Source organism: Rhinolophus sinicus, chromosome 16 (genome assembly GCF_057876585.1).
Source record: "Rhinolophus sinicus isolate RSI-liver-muscle chromosome 16, RSI-T2T, whole genome shotgun sequence".
In the NCBI taxonomy this organism is placed as follows: domain Eukaryota; kingdom Metazoa; phylum Chordata; class Mammalia; order Chiroptera; family Rhinolophidae; genus Rhinolophus; species Rhinolophus sinicus.
In genome coordinates this window covers 130,055,787-130,069,959 of record NC_142516.1, presented here as the reverse complement: position 1 = coordinate 130,069,959, position 14,173 = coordinate 130,055,787, and the positions used below count along the sequence as shown (strand labels likewise).

At 38.7% G+C, this 14,173-nt stretch overlaps 1 protein-coding gene across 11 annotated transcripts in view; it reads right to left on the bottom strand.

Annotated features, from left to right (window-relative positions):
* UNC5D (unc-5 netrin receptor D) overlaps positions 1 to 14,173 on the bottom strand; it is a 505,454-nt gene that overhangs the window by 167,555 nt on the left and 323,726 nt on the right. The window lies entirely within an intron of this gene.

Here is a 14,173-nt window from a genome sequence, read left to right as displayed (position 1 = left end):
GGAAGTGTAAGAAACCAGTGGCCATTCACTTAAAACAATTTTTTTTTCACAGAGAAATGTTGCAAGTGGGTTCCAGGAATCTTATGGTGTACAAGCATTTTTACTACCTGGCACAAACGTGATTAATTGTGACCCTTTAAGATGATCAGAGAAGAACTTACATAATTAAGGGAGAAAATGCTATGCATTCTTGAAATAGAATCTGAGATGCTCTTTATCAATGGGGGTTATAGCAGGAGCATTCTTAGTGCTCACTTAGTTCTTTTCAGTCTGATATAATTGGCATGGAGGTTTTTAAAAATGCTCAAAATGTGCTAAGGTTGTGGACCCAAGAACTGAGTGTGATGAGAAACTTTCCACTCTGAGGTCTACAATCACCTTTCCTTCTCAAGGTCTTATAACTATCTGGGGGGATGAAGGGAGAAGGAGGATCATTGAATCATCATAAATCAATGTGAGTAAAGTGAAGACAAACTTCCTGGTTCTTCTGTTGATGGATTACTGACATCAATGGTGTTAATGAGAAATAAGTGTTTTCTTTAAATGCTCAAAACATGGCCATGGACATGTCTGCAATTGGCCCAGGGGAAATCCCATTCCTTCTTTAGAGAAAGAAGTGAACCACTTATATCTCAATCCTTTCTATACTTACTAAAAAGTGTCAGGAGATCAAAAACCCTGACTCTTGTAAGTGTCAATTTCAACCCAGCAGAGCATAGAGTTTTGACTATTTGTTAGCAATTACAAATGCCCATGATGCACTACAATTGCTAATTTTGTGGCGGGACATATTTTAAATTTACATAGTGTAACTGTGGGCAGGAGTGAATCTCTCAACTAGTGAGAAACATAGTTGATGACTGTTCTCCCTGTTTCCTGCAGGTATTATGAGCAAAATGAGGGGCCCCCATTGGAGGTTGGAGAGTGATGATGCTCTCAGGCTATTAGCCTGATAAAGACCAGAGGTTTGTTCTTTATCATATATTAATTTTGTGGATATTGCTTAAGTAACAGGGTAAAACAACCTGCCGGGATTTCATTCGCTTCTCCACTCTCTTTCCTGACCTGTTAGCATTCTTAAAAAATAATAACAACAACTTAGAAGCCACTAAATGATTTTGAATCATGTAACGACCAATCTGCTTCATAAATCTCAATTGTAGCACTTTTAAACAGAGATGGGCTGCATGAAGAGATGAAGACAGAAATTAGGACAGTGGTTCTCAACTAAGGGGCAATTTTGCCCCCGTGGGATAATTGGTAATGTCTGGAGACATTTTTAGTTGTCACAACTGGAGGGAGGTACTAGTGGCATAGAGTAGAAACCTGGGTGCTATCAAATATCCTACTGTGCACAGGGAAACCACCCCCACCCCAACAGACTTATGTGGTCCCAAATGTTGACAGCGCTGAAGTTGAAAAACCCTGAATTAGGAAGACAAGTCACTTTCCCTTTCTTATAAACAAGAACACGCAGGATGACCAGAAGCTAGTGTGTGTCCCTTTCCTTGTGGATGACTTCCTAGCATATTTCTGTCTGAGATATTCAACCGCTCAGTAGGTGTTAACACTATTCAACAAATGGCCCATACTTTCTACCAGATTTGGAGTGCGGCAGAGAGAAGAGGAAAACAATTCTTTGTAACTAAAAATAGGGAAAAAAAGGAATTTGTAATTATGTAAAATGTATCTTCTGAGATTTTTAAGTGCATCTCATTAAAATGGCTTATAGGTGCTGAATGCCTCATTAAAACTGAATCTGTACCTGACAAGAAACAGTACTTTCCAGTAATCTTTGGAGTACGTACTAATTAAATTTAGCAAATGCTTTGAGATTAGCCAGGAACCCAGCTAGAAAAGCAATCTGTTAATATGCCTCCTCTCCTGATTGATTTGTATTAGTAGGGTTCAGAGGAGAGCAGACTTGGCCAGTGGCACCTGGGTTATCAGGAGACATATACACCCACTGGTTAAAGCCTGAATGTAAACCTAGATGCACAACTACGGTTTGTCCAATGAAAGACTTGGTATAAGAGAAGACAGAAAAAATCTCTAAAAAAAAATATTGTCTCGTGTTGTTTCTATTGTTTTTGTGATGAGACCTGTAAAAACTTAAGAATGTGATATATAATACACTACTATTAGCAAAATATGGACAAAGTGGAAAGACAGTAGAAGAAAAAAATCTCCTGATTACAGGACCAGGGTTCTAACACCCCTTAACAGCTGGGTTCCACAGATCACATGCTTAATTTATAGCTATAAAATGAGGTGAGAGGCAGCAGCACTCCTGTTAATTCCAATCATATTAATGTGAGGATGTTGCATTAAGATTTGCCATTTCTATAGATCTGTAAGAGTAAAATCAACTCCAAGAGTAGTAGGGTCAAGTCTCACCCAGAGGACATTACTACTGAGTCTGGTAAGTCAAGCGAAAGTTGAAAGTCTCGGATTGAAAAGGTGAACTAAGGGCAACAGGCTTTATAGAGAGATTCGAGTGCCTTTCTTTTAACCACCTTTCTTAGAACATTCGAGAAGATTGTCAGGGTATTAAATTGTGAGCTGGTGCTACCATATGTACCCAGGAAAGGACCTGGAGAAATAAGGTCCTTATGAAATTGTGCCAATCCTTTATATTTAGATTATAGAAATCTTAGCACTTGAAATTGGAATCTGGAGTTTCAGACAAATAGTATTGTTTTCAAGGTCTATCTACTTAGAGGTCTGGCACTCCTATTTTCCCAAGCAATCTTGAAATAGTAGTATTTTTGTACAGGCTCTGAATGGAGTCCAGGAATCTGAGTCTCATCTTCTGTTTTCCTTTCTTTCTCTGAAGTGATACAGAATATGTTGTACGGACTGTCATAAAATATCTACAAATTGTAGAATATGACTCAATCTCCAGTGAAAGCTAGCATTACTTTAAAAATAAAGGCTACGTGTGTTTTCATTGAGGGAAGGGTAATTATGCCTTGGTAGGCCATTGACTTAAACAGTTGACAGAGATGTGATCAGGCTCACCATCTCAGTGACCTCTGAGTTCCTAAATGTTGTCGGCTCTTCTTCTTTTTTTTTTTTTTTCTGGTAGGCAGTAAGATAATATATAGCTATAATCCTGTTGGCCTAAAACTGCAAAGAGAGTGAATGATGGGAAGCTTTTGGCGGCTGTAAAATATAGCTTAGACTTTGCTGTTGTATCAAATGAGATAAATATGAACATGGGAAAAATTCTGCTCAGTAGTGAGACTATATATATATATATATATATATATATATATGTATATGTATATATATATATATATATATATATATATATATATATACACATACACACACACACACACATATATGTCAAATAATGGCTTATAGAAGTCTAGACGTGTGAGATATTTGTCTTTTTGGAAAACCTTCTAAACCTTAACCTATATTTTATGAATGTCTATATTAAACAACTTACAGTCCTAGGCTGTGGTTGGGACCAAATCTAATCTACTTTCATATCTCCGTACAAGTGAAAGGCCATTGTACAAGTGAAGTGAAAAGAAGCCAAAAGGACAGGCTTTAGGGGTTAAAATTACAGCTCAGAAAATGCTTAGAGAGAAAATGAGAGCAGAAGATAGGGTTTGGGGTGGGTTATTGGTCAGATAATTAGGTTTAAAGGATTAAAGAAAACAAAGGAAAAAAAATCTGTTTTACAGAAAATATTCTTTTACTCATATGGAAAGATTTAGGCATGTTTAAAAATTTGTAATCTATTAAATAAGAAATGTTCACTACATCAGAATTCAGGAGACATGACAGTTACGATGACAAGTATGAAAACACATCTGAGTTTCCAGGGACTTTAGATTTCGAAAGGCACATTGTTTGGAATCAGAGCAGAGGTTTTAGTTGAACCTTTGATTACAGCATCCCTCTAGGTTATTATCTTTCTGCAGACTGATCTATGACAGTGGAAGATGCCTCAGATTCCTAACACCAGGGCTACTTGCTCACATGGTCACTCAGGACAGCTGTATGTCATCCTCTAAAGATCAAACTCTGATCAAATCTGAATGTAAGCCACTCAGTCCATATAGCATCACATCGAGAAAGGAAACAAGCAGTTTTGACCACATGCAATTTTGAGTTTCATTCTTTTGGGTACATGAACTATTGAAAAGCTGTGTGCTCTCACTCCACAATCTGAGTAGAAAGGTCATAATTTGATCAGGTTATGAAAACTGAAGGCCAGGGGGTAAACGGCTCTTCAATTTTGTGTAACCAAGGAACTTTGAGAGCTGGAAAACATATGGCCTGGCCTGGGTTTAACCTCGCTACTCAAAGTAGGAATTGAAGAGTAAGCAGAAACTGGACATTTATAATTGGTAGAAACCACTATTTTCCCTTTCTTCAAAAACATTTTTTGAAAAATTTATGAAGGCTTATGGGAGATAGCATAAATATTTTTCAAAATAATAAAATGAGCCATGTACATAATTTTAAAAGCCAAAAGATTTCACATGACTTAAATGAAAAAGAGTAGTTTCCCTCCCCACTCCTCCCTACTTAAGTTTTATATTCCGATATTCAGATCAGTATTTTTAAATCATAGATTTTAGATTTTAGTAATTATCTATTTGTTTCTCATTGAGGATGAGGATTTAGTATTATAGGATCCCTCAGTAACACATTTCTCAATCACTATCTACCAAGATAATACATATGTTACATGTTTGATTAAATTAATATAAGTTTTATAGTATTGTGACTACTATCGTGTTTCCCTGAAAATAAAACCTAACGGGACCATCAGTTCTAATGCGTCTTTTGGAGCAAAAATTAATATAAGACCCGGTCTTATTTTACTATAAGACCGGGCCTTACATAACAGTGCACTGCGATTACCTTTCTTTCTTGAGACACCTTTTCTGCCCCTGACATTAATAATCCAATTAAGTTTTCATGAGGGCAGTTTTTCTTCCAAACCTCCAAAGCAAATGGAAACCTCTCATTATGTACAAATAAATTAGATAACCTATTGTTCCACTTTCTTCTTTGAGACACTCTTTCTGGATTTCCCTGTCCCACAATTCTGATAGAGGCTCTTGCCTCTCAGCCTGCTGCACAGGCCATTTGCTTAGTCAGGGTCCCAGGATTTCATCCACCATCATTCTCAGAACTACATTTACCTCTCCTATACTGGATCCAATATGTGTTTGAAAGATTTTTATTTTCCTTTACATTTGAGGTTTGCTTTGGACACAATTCAAAGCAAGAAGGGTTTATTTATCATGATATCTATAGCCCCTTTCCTAAATCTGACCTATAGGATACTTAACAAATGTTAGAAAAGTGAAATAAAGCAGTATAACTTGTATACCACTGTTTTTACCATATGTTAACTTTAGTAAATTTTAATATTAAGAATGTGCCTTTTAGAAGAAACAAAAACTCATAGACACAGACAATAGTTTAGTGGTTACCAGAGAGTAAGAGGGGGAAGGGGTGGTAGATGAGGGTAAAAAGGATCAAATATATGGTGATGGAAGGTGACTCTGGGTGGTGAACACAATGTGATATACAGAAGATATATTACAGAACTGTACACCTGAAACCTATATAACTTTACTAATAATTGTCACCCCAATAAACTTTAAAAAGAGTGTGCATTTTAGTTCATTTCACCTACTCTTGATACTATGACAGAGGCCAATCTTACATTAAACTTTAATCTTTTCTTTATTAGAGGACAAACAATGAAACATGAAATAAATTAGATACAGGAAACAGTCCATTCTAAATGAATGTAGTTGTCATTCATTTAGTCAAACTGAGTATCTATGATGTGCCAGGTAGCACTACAGGCAATGCATTCTTATTCTGAAAAGTATTTCTGTACCTAAACTGGTCTGCACATGCAGACACTATACCTATTTTAGTTGAGTCCCATTATCATCTTTCTCAAAGCCTAGCATTTAAGCTCCTCTGCCTTATGGCTTAATCACTATGAGACGAGTGTTTGTTATCAGAATAAAAATTTGTGTAGTAAGTGTAGGTGAAATATCTTTTTTCACTGTGGTGGATTAAAGAGCAAAATACCTTTCATAAAGATCCTTCATTGGTACATATGCAATTCTTGGAATAAAAATATATGAAGAAAGATTCTGGGCAATGATGCACCACAAACTTTCCTTTTTTCCTCTCCATCCTTCTCAAAACCAAGAAAGCACCGTCTCAGAGACAGGCTCGATGGTGAGGGCCCAGAATGACAGCGGGTCCCGAATCAGAAACGTAATTAAGGAACATAGTCTATCACGTACGCTGGTTGGCTGCTGCATGAGGACTAAAGAGCAGGGTCAGCAAAATTGATAGAAAAGCAGTTCTTGAATAATATCAAAGGGTGAGTGTCTCTTGAAAGCATCCTCATTACCAGGCAAGGATGAAGGCCCCCTCTTAGGAAATGAAGCACACCATTTTTTTTTCCCCTTTAGTTTAAATCTGTGAAAAATTCCAATTAGCACTAAGAGACGCCAATTCCAAGACAGTAAGCTAAGTTCGTCTGTTAAGATTTATCACCATGTGTTTATTTCATCATCAGGGTTTAATATACTGATACTGCCCAATCTTGGACACCCCAGACCAATTAGAGAGGCCTATGAAAAGGTGGACTCTAATCCCATCTCTCAATCCCTAAAATGGGCTCATTATCACTGGCTCCCTCTCAATTTTACAGATGTATTATAAAAAGGGCTATTCCAGGAGTGCTTTGGAGATTTTTACATGGAAGGTGAAGTAGAACTACACAGAAACTCATTTAGTCTATGCACCTGAGAAGCTTGGCTTTCACATGACATTTAAATAAGACAATATTTTTGGTTGGTGTGACAACTGAACCTGAGCTGAGCTTTTGAGTCAAGTTGTTGACTCAGTCAGGAAGAAAAAGTATGACTATAAAACAATAAGACAGAAGAGGCAATCTGTGAATGGAGATTGTGACATACAAACAATATGTGCTACTGATTAGGAACTACTTTAGGAAATCAGCGATTAGGCTTCTACCTGGAAAACTAATAGCAACAGAGCATACTATTAGCTTGGGTACAATTGGATTGCAATTCAACTTACTCTGTTTTATACATTTCCTCCTTATTGGTTGAACTAGAGGGTTTATTAGAGTTTTCTCCACAGGAAGTCAGAATGACTGCAGGGACAAACCTCAGGCAGACATGAAGAACTGCTCCCACTAGGGAATGGAACCTAGGACTTGCAATTTATCAACTGTCAGAGTAAACATACAGGAAGGCTGCTGGGGTTATTCTGCATCTACTGTGTTAGCAGAAACACAACCAAAATGTTTGGATGGGATACACCAAGGCCTCAGGAGAATGGGAGGGAAGGATATGCTTCTAGAAGGCTGGATGGGAAGACTTACACCATGAGACACTTTCTTTGGCCGATGGAGTCCCTCACTCTGCATGAGACAGCCAGAGAAGGATTCTGTGGTGACACCTGCTCTGTGAGACAGCCTTTGCACAGGTCTTTACCTAAATCGATAGTTACACTGGGAAAATGTTGCCCACTGCTCTGGGGGAACATTCATCAATGTTGAGAGACATTTCTGATTGACACAACTGAGGGAGCTACGTTCTACTGGCATCAAGTGAGTGGAGCCCAGAGATGCTACTAAATTCCTACAATTTACAGTATAGCTTCCATGACAAAGATTATTGGGCTCAAATGTTAACAGTGCTGAGGTCCAGAAAACCTGATCTAAATCAAAAGAACGCATCCTTTATTGGTTTAATCTTATATCATTCACCATCTCCTTTGTGACAGACATTCAGTTATTAAAAACTATTCCTTTAGGTATGAAATTGATTTACACAAATGAGTTTAGAATGAATCACGAGCTCCTGCATAATCCCAGGTAAGTGCAAAATAGAATTGGGCAGTAAGTAATTAGAACTCTAAATGATTAGGAAAAATATGTCACCATGTAGTTTTGCTTACTCTATGTCCGTCCTTCTACACCTCCTCTCAGCCAAAACGAAGATCTTCTAAGAGTTCCACTTTCTTCTTCCTAAATACAGTTCCCTCCCCTCTGTCCCCCATAAGAATTTTACTTGTCTTATTTCTGTGAAGGGAGACTTGCGTGTCTCCTCTTCAGCACACCTCAGTGAGTATGGGAGAGGGAAGGCTGAGAACATAACATTCTAATTACCTTGATGAGGAAGAAAAACACTACAAACATAACTCTTTACCTCTCTCCCTTTTCCATATGATTTTTGGTCTTCCATTTCTACCTATGTAACAATCTTATTGTATATCTGTCTTTTCTTGTCAGCCAGCTTACATCCCTTTGTGAAAGTAGGCAAGTATAAATGATGAATAAATAAACGCCACGCAGAAGAACCCTTTACTACACGCATCATGTGCTATTTATAGCAGGTTTCACTCAGTCTTCATCAATGAACTGCCACCAGTCAGTACTGTTAACATGATTTCTTACAACTAAGGAACATTATCAGATTTTCCAAGCAGGCCAGGCAATGAGTTATTATAACTTCTGTTCAACTTCTTATTAAGAGCTGAGCTGCCTCAGAGTCAGAGTGGGTTTCCTGGAGAGGTGAGTGGACCTTGGATGGGTGACAGGAAAAGTCAAACACTTAAGGAATGAGTTAAGGAAAAAAAAATGTGCATCCCTTTCTAAGTCAAAAGACTGTTGCGTATGGATGTGCTGGGTGACAGCAACGGAGGGTATGGGTCTATACAAGTACTACTGTAACCCAAAGGAGACACGGGGGTGCAGCTCCTCAACAGTAGACACCTGAAACTCAGTGAGGCAGGGAAGGGAGAGTGAGAAGGAAGAAGAGAATGGGGGCGGGGTACATTCTCTCCACAACAGGATTAGATTATGGTGTCAAAGGATAGCAGAAAAAAATAGAAACCTAGTAGGCCCTTTTAAGAAATCTGTTGTGTGTAACTTTGTAGAAAAATCCGGGGGGCTTTTGGGGAGGGGGGCATAAAAATCGTTTCCTTATTTACATTATAATTGCAGAAAAAGCACTTCAAAATCAGTATGTGCCATCTCATCATCTCTTTTTCCCCCTGCATCAGTATTTGTAACCTTTCAAAATTAAATAATTTGTCTCTCTGTGCCCTGAAACAGTATATTTCTTCTAATGCTCTTAATTCTACCACATAGATAGATTTAGGTCACCCTAGGCCCAGGAAATGAATTCACACAGCTCTAACAGGAGCTTTCTAGTCAGAGCCAAGGACCTTATGATGCAAATCTTTCTCATTTTAGTGCTCCCATTAGTCGGGATGTGTTTTGCTCCAGTGTTTCTACTATGTAACCTTTGTTACTCCTTTGTGTGTCGCCTTGTTTAGTTTACAATTTAACACAGAAGTAAAAACATGCGAGCTTCTTGTTTCTTAGGGAAAATGAATGCCATGTCACTTGTGTTGCTTGAATGGAAATTCTATGTGATTCTAAAAAAATGCTTAAGCTCAACACAAGCAAAATGGCTAACGTTTTTAATCACACTGATGAGTTTATAGACCATTTTCCAAATGATACTGATTTATAATAAAATTTTAAGTGAGGAAGATAGATATTGTTACCTGGACTGTGATTTGGAAACCTTATAATCATATAGCTCAATAAGTGTTAGAGTGAAAATCAAATTCTAGGGTTTTTCTTTTGTTTTGTTTTTTCTTTTTAAAACTACAAAGGCTGTGTTCTTCTCTGTAAATTCTAATGGATGACTGGCTTGGACCAACTACTAGGCTTTGATCCGGCTTCTTGCCAAGATTCTACCTTCCGCATGACTGTTCTTGGCTCTGTGGGCTGTGACCTGTGGGTGACATTCTTCCTTGTGCCTAACCCAGGCTCTGTGACACCACATCACTGTCTGGCCCCACAGCTCTGGGCCTCCACCATGACTGGAAGTTTATACTGGATATTAGAAACTGCAGGTCTAGCCATTCTGACTAGATACTTTAAAGGCTATCTATACCTGGGATTTAAACAGAAAATTATTTTTCATCTCAGGAAACAAAAAGAGACTAAAAAAATCATTCAGTATTGGAATACAAGGTGTATGTGCTCTTAAAATTTTTGCCTGTGGTTAAGTCTGTAAATCAGGGAAAAGGTGGGACATGAGGGACCACTTACAAGGGAGCATTGGGTTTTGGACCTGGCAGCAAGCTAACAAGCATGTAAAGACAGACTGTTGATTTACCTAAACATCGTGGAGTTGTAATCCCAGCTTTCTGCACACCCAGTCACATCCCCAGGGCAGCACACAGCATCAAGGAGCACGGAAACATTGCCAACGCCTGGCTGCAGGCTCCACTGTCAATGGCACTGCCAGAGGGAGGAGACTCAAAGCACACTGATTTGGTGAGAGTTACTTGGGACCTGTACTATGGGAAATGCAAGTTGGCATCTGAGAACCAACTTCTCTTCTGTAAGGAGGGAGCTGATTATTAAAGGTATAGAGTCCAAACAAAGGGAGTGAGAACCCAGTCACAGGTAATTTGTAGAGATGTGGGATGTCAGGGGGTAGTTTTGGACTAGGAAAGGGGCTCTAAGGAAACCACAGTCAGTAGCTGAGAAACAGAGACAGGTATTAATACAGGCTAGACGACAATACCCCGGTGGCAAAGGAATGAGTCAGCCTAGATTCCTCTCTTGCCTGAGTCCTCCTGGCCTGTAACATGGGAACAGCTGGGAAGAAAGAATACCCCTGTGAATCGGAGTACACCAAAGCAAAGTCAAGGTGTGACCTTGGATTGACCGTGTGCACTGTCCGGCAGGGGGCAAGACAGAGAAAAGAGGCACAAGGCTTGGCTTCAGGGCCGTGACCTTCAGAGGACAATTCCATTTTCCCCTCTTATCTCTGAATGCAGCGGCCACAGAGCACACGGATGTGGCCCGGCTGGTGGAAGGTTCTCTTAGTTACTTAGATTAGAGGTGACCTCTGCCAAAGGACAATCAGATGAATTTGAGGTCAAATAACACTCAGGCTTCAGGGATTCCAGGCCTTCTTCCTTAGCTTTCATAACCACTGTGGTCCCCACTGTGGTCACTAAGAGGAGATTCCTATGTCATCCCACATAACAGGCAAAACCAAAGGAGTTGGGTCTTTCTTTCAGTTCCAGGTTATGATGGGAATCAGTGCCATGGTAAAGAGATGTGTTTACCAAATAATGTAGGATTTTGTTGTCTCAATAAGGAAGAATCAATAGGAAACAGACTGGATTTCACCCCAAGACAGAAAACATTTCTGTCCAAAATGAATGCAGATTAAAATGAACAGCAGGGTTAGATATGCCACTGGTTTCATCTCACATATGCAGATACCAGAGTAAATAGTTTGCTTATAGCTGGTTCTTGGTCTTAAGCAAGAATGCCTCTCTTGCTCTGTGGGAATGCAATAGATTTTTGTGCTTGGGACTGTGAAGAATGGCAAGGCTTTTGTCATGAGCCTGACAGACAGTGAGCAATGCAGACACATGCAGAGTGCACATGCCTACATGGACCCGTTAGGAATTCATCTTGTCATTAGAGTATTGGAAAAAGCGATGCATAGGAAATATTTACCTGGCTAACATAAAATCATTTTAAATGTGAAAATAGTCATGTTAAAACACACATTGAAGAAAGGGCAAGAACTATGACATGCGGATCCCAAAGTGAAGCTCTCTAACAACTGTAAACAATCCCTATACATAACCATACCAGGTCAGGTCCCAGGGTCATCATGGTCAATATCATCATATTACAGGTGAAGAAACGGAGTCCCAGGGAGGCAAAACATATTGCATAAGAGCTGTAAGCGGAATCAGAGTGAGTTCCTTCTTCACCTACTCTGTTCAGACTACTTGCTGTGGGAATGAACATCTTAGGCACTTTTCTGCTTCAATAAACTCTAATTCCCCTTGTCTGTACATGTGCTGTAGTGACAAAAACAAATGAGGCTTGACACCTAATGATCTGAGGGGACTGGGTCAACAACTTTCTAACAGTGGACAGTTGGAGCCACCTAGCAGTGCATGGTGCAGCTGAAAGAATACTGGACCAGGGGTCAGAAGAGCTGTGTTGAGTAGCTGCCATGACACTGACCAGCTGTGTGACTGTGTAAACCATCAGGCCACTCTGGATCTCGTTTCACCTTGATAAAATGAGGCAGTTGGGTCAAATAATTTCTAAGATTCTTTCCAGCTCAAATATTCTGTGTATCCACAAGCAGAGATCACAGACTGAGCATCCAGAGAAACTGCTTCTGTTCATAAATGATGGGCGCTAAGCACAGAGACATCAATATTTTGTCTTGATTCCTGACATCCAAAATTATGCCCTTGGGAAAAGGCTGGCTTAAATTAGGAATAAAGTTTGTAAACTTCTGGATGATCTTTTTCCCCTTGAAAACTATTCTGCCTATAAATTAATCATAATAGCTTTGTAGCACTTTAAACCAGCTAGCTGAATTAGATGGAAAAGATTTAAGTAGCATTTTTTTTTTTTTTTTTTTTTTTTAAATCTAGGAACCATTAGATGAGAAAGAGAGAAATGGATCAAAAGGTGTACTCCTAAAATTCTAGAGAAAATCCTGGGAAATTACACAAGACAAGAATTAGACAAGAATTTGCAATGTGGCTCCTAGAGAGAGCCAGATCGTTATCAAACACACTTAACTGCCAGGATATTCCTGGTTTGCTGACACAAAAACGGAGAAGGACATTTTGCTTCCTAGGTGCTAATAAGACTTAGCTCTATTCCAGGTGTAACCAGTCTGAATGACTCGTTAGTGCCGGAGGAACCAGTAAACTCTCCATAAATTACGAGATCAGGACTGCTCAGAATTCAAATGAGTACCTACTAATCCCTGATCATATACTAACCATACAAAGCAACTGCAAGCAGGGGCGGGGGGTGTGGGGAGGGAGAGTTGCAAATCAATGGACACAAGAATGTTTGTACATGGTTCAGGTTGCTGAAATACAATCTCTCCCACTAATTCCACTATCATAATAACATTTCCTATGAGAAGCAAGTAAAGTACACTATAAAAAGCCCTGAGTTCATCTGTTGTCAGAGAAGCAACTTATTAAACTTACTTCATTGGATTAATCAACTACAGTTCAGAAAAGGAAAGTCCAAAATAAAGCCTTTCTTACATGTAAATAACCATTATATGTTTATTTTTTTCAAGGTATAATAAAATACAACAAACAAACAAACAAAAAACTCACAGAGGTTGCCAAGCAAGAAAGGATTCTAAACAATGCAATAAAAGATGGAAATAAAAATAGCAGGAACAGGTATTCAGTAAAAATAAATGAATCTATGAATATCTCTCAAAAAAAAAAAAACAATAGCAGGAAAAAACAACTAATGTTTGCTCCAAAATTACAACATAACTCTGGGTTTAGGCATCATACAATTATCTTATTTGTAATGATCTCAACACTTTTATGACTCGAGGGAAACTTAAGATTGTGATAAATAGACAATATATTAGAGCAGTGAAGTTACAGCTGCATGCTAGAATGTGCATTCACTTTTGTGAAATTATGGGATGACTGAGCGATTTAAAATGGAATAAAGTGCCCATGTTGAAGTCGCTGCTACTCCTGGATTTAAAACAACACAAAACATTACTGTCATTTTTTAGGGGAAAAATAAGGTTTGCTATTGAAACAGGGCTGGGAGTTTGGGAGAAAAATGGCAAATACAAAAGGCAAGTGCTAAGAAGCTCTGGATAGAAACTGTACCATGGGTTTGCCCCCTATCTTAGCACCAAAGAAGCCCACAAGACTACCCACACAGAGGACAGAGCACTGGACTGGAATCTGACAGAGTTTGCATTCTGACATCAATTTCCTTATCTGTGTAAATAGGTGGTTGGACAAGTCTAGATGATTATTATGATTCTATACAGATTTCACAATTGCTAATTTCATGAGTTATATAGATATTTTCTAGGGGGTGCCACTCAGTTAGAATCTCTAATTACCATGGTTCCCCGAAAATAAGACCTAGCTGGACAATCAGCTCTAATGCATCTTTTGGGGCAAAAATTAATATAAGACTGAGTTATATTACATTAATTATGTTATATTATAGTATACCCGGTCTTATAGTATAGTAAAATAAGACCGGGTCTTTTATTCATTTTTG